We start from the raw sequence: 3,754 nt of genomic DNA, 5'->3' as shown, positions 1-3,754 counted from the left end.
GAGCTACGAAGCGTCTTTGTTCTCAAAAATAACCTTCTCGTGCGAGCGTGCCATAAATCCGGTTCCGTACCTGCGCGACGGAACACCCGCCAGGGCGGCTGCCGCCTCGTGGGAGACCGTGCGGTATCCCCTAATCACCCTGATAGCCAACCGACGCTGCATGCGACGCAAAGCTTTGCGGTTGCGCCTGCTAGCTATCAGGGCGTCAGCCCATATAGGGGTCTTGTAAAGGGCCATAGACCGCACGACTTCCTCATTCAGGCGGCGAGCCCACTCGTCTAGCCTCCCTAAGCTGGGCATGAGGCGGAAAATGCATGCCGCTGCCCGCTCCAACCGGGAAACGAGGTGCCGGAAACGAGGCCCGAAACTCCAGGGGCCGTCCAGGTAGAGGCTAAGATATTTCATCTCTACCCACCAGTCCTGGGGGAACGCCACGCCGTAGCGTGGGCGTTAAAGTCCCCCAAGACGAGCACCGGACGGGGTGCAATGCGGGATACACAGTCTCGCAGCCCGTCAAGGTGCTCCTCGAATGACACGAGGGTCTAACGGGGCGGGGCATAAGTCCCCACCACCGCCAGGCCGCGCCACTCGTCCACCACAAAGTCCCTCTCCCGTTCGAACAGAACGGCAGGAGGGGCCTTTTTTAGCCACGGAGCCGCTCACATCCCCGACCCAGGACGATAGGTCGGGGATTGAGTGCGGCTCCGCGCTGTAGTACAGCCCCTGGACTGTACTATCACCACAACGGGATTCTACACCTTTCGATCGGTGTACATTTGTAAAAGAATGTATGTGTAAAATTGTTCTTGACCTTGAAATTCCAGTTCAAATTTTTTGTTTACATCCTATTCTACTCGTTGCGAGGACAAAAAATGTAAAAGGTACCATGGGTCGCAACTCAACTCTGGAGGTTTTCTTGGAAAATTATATGGAAGTTCCAATAATTCTGCTTCAATAGATAATATGAAAGAACGAATTGAAAGAAACTGTTTAATTGTGACTGCTGAAAAAAGTGAACAATGTAATGAAAAATGTATAAAAAACATGTGAGACAATTTCTCGGGTATACTGTAAACGCAAAAGGCACGAAACCGTTATTCGACAAGGTATGAACAATAATGTATTTTCCGAAACCAAAATCCGTCAGCCAACTTCGCAGGTTCTTGGGTATAATAAACTTTTACCCAAAATTCATATCTAGCGCCGTGGTACTACAGACACCGTTTAACGATAGATTTACAGTATAAGCCGATCAGGAACCAATTGTATTCACGTTTAAACTGAAACCGGAAAAATGCACACCAAGACAATTTAGATATTTGGACGGTATCAGTCATTTCACAGATGTCAAGTACGTACGCGGGAAAGACAGTACTCTATTGTCTGCTACTTGCAGACACATTATCATGAGGAGAGTCAATCACTGCGTCGCTAATGTACGACAATGTAGCTAAATCACAGAAATCGGGTAAAGAACTGAAAGTGCTCCTAATAGTATCTTGTACCTTACTACAACTAAAATGGATTAATTTTTTAAACAGCGATACTGAATTTTATTGTGGTCTATAGACCGGTAACGTCAGATCATTCGTCATCAAACAGTTTGAATGGCAAGCATTCAATTCCACGCACAAGCCTTCATATCCTGGAAGTAGAGCAATCATAAAGCTGGTCAAGAAAGTTCCGTGTGGCCATCAATCGAAAGGATTCTCGCGAATGGTCCCGCAACTGCCTCGAGTGTCAGCGAGCGAAAATTAGCAAGCATATACCTAGCCGTGACTATTTTGACTAATTTTTTGAACCTGGTTGTGCTTAAAATTCGATTTATTTTTACTGTAAAGTTAGACTATAATTTAAGATTATGGTTGAGCAGTGTTCTTTAGGCAACTGTAATTTTTACAGATCTGGTATTCGGCGGGTCACTTTTGATGATGAACAATATCAATTAGCAAACAGCGTGTCTAATCATGTCACCAACGCCCTTCCAGTGCGCCCTAAGCGCGCCTTTTCTTGGAAGGGTGGGAGACGATCACGGCGGAGATGGAAAAAATGAGCAACCATACTAGATTTCCGTCGTGGGACTCATCGGTTCGCGAACCGTTACAAAAAGAATATACCCTTCGGAAACTCGCGGTTTATGGCATGTCCTTAAGCTATTGAGCGCGAGTGGGCACGAATATTCGAAAAGATAACAAAACAATTTGAGGTCAAATGTCAAAACCGTCGTGAAAGCATTTGTCGTTGGCTGGGTTACGCGATTCCACGCAGTTCGAGTCACAACTGCATAATCGTTTGAATACACTGTTAGGATCAACTCATTTAAGAACTTTTGTTTATCACCCAGCAGCGAACAGTTTAGTCGACCGTTTCCATGGACAATTAAAAGCAGCGATGAAATGCCACAGCGACGAACGTTCAACCGAAGCGTAACCCACGGTATTACTAGTATTCGTGCTTCGATACTTCTCTTGAGGTCCTACAAACCTGTAGGTGATTCCTGTATCGAGAAGATTTAAAAGCGTCAGTCGCGAACTACTGTACGGAGAAAACTTGAGACTATCGGCAGAGTTCTTCAAACAGCTCTGCAGTCAGCTCCGCGAATTAAGACTGTTGCGTCTTGAACATTGAATTCAAGTATGAAGTCGGCCGTCTGGGCACTGAATTTCTCTCGCTTGTTCAGTTGAGAGAGAATGTTGTGATTGTAGGAGAAAGATTCAATATGTAGATGTATATGTGTGTTTTATTCTTAGATGTTTAGTTGATTGGTTGGTAGATATAGCGCAATGTGTCTGGTATGTTTAGTAATTCCTTGAAGATTTGTGAATATTTCGAAATGTAACAATTTTATACATAAAAAGAAAGCTGGACTTTCAGGCCGTCGACCAATCATTTCCGTTTTTAGTATAAAGTAGTGGCGGGAAAGTCGAACGAACCCCCGGGGAGATTGGTCTTATCGGAAATTCGGTAAGGAGTACGTGTTTGGTACCGTGATCTTATGTCTCGGTTGGAAGATATCACGATGGATGATTCCCTATTGGTTGTTTAGTTTTAGGTTAAACTACGTTGTTCGGTTTTTTTTAATATGTATACACCGTACACGCTCTGCTTCTCTCCGTACATGTTCTGATTCTCGGGCTTGCGAAAGCTACCTTTATACATGTTTTTGTAGCTGCTAATTTGGAAAAAGGGCCAATCAACGCCCTTCCCAGAAAAAGGCCTCTTTCGCGAACCCTTATTGGCAGGTAGATAGAAGCGATGCAAGTCAACGGTGGGGGTGATCGGTCGCGTGGTTCGTGTTGAGGACACGACATGCCACCCGCCTTGAACGATCGCGTTCAATAAATATACAATGAATAAAGATAAATAAGATAAATAATATACAATAGAAGACGGTGATTTGCATATCGTGTCGGTAAGATGGTCGATTACTGATATAAATTATTGAACGGTTATAATTACTAAATTACAGTACGTTTAGACAATATTATCCTAACATTGATTACATAGTAAATACTTAAATATATTGTTACTGGAACTGTTTCGTAGCTTGGCAATCTCGCTAGATTGCTCGCCCGTACGCGATCACCGAACGCGGATTAAGATTCCTCGGCTGGGGTTGTAAGGCCCAGCTTAACTTTTGGTCTCGTCGATGGTCGCGACGCTTCGATTTCCAAATTTCTTCAGAAATCGAGTGTTTCGAGTCTAGTCTCCGGACGATTGAGACTAGAATAATCTTGTGCGTTTCGAGACGAAC

Source organism: Habropoda laboriosa, unplaced genomic scaffold (genome assembly GCF_001263275.1).
Source record: "Habropoda laboriosa isolate 0110345459 unplaced genomic scaffold, ASM126327v1 scaffold3456, whole genome shotgun sequence".
Classification (NCBI taxonomy): Eukaryota; Metazoa; Arthropoda; class Insecta; order Hymenoptera; family Apidae; genus Habropoda; species Habropoda laboriosa.
The sequence above is the reverse complement of the archived record's forward strand: the minus strand, read 5'-3'. Positions refer to the sequence as shown.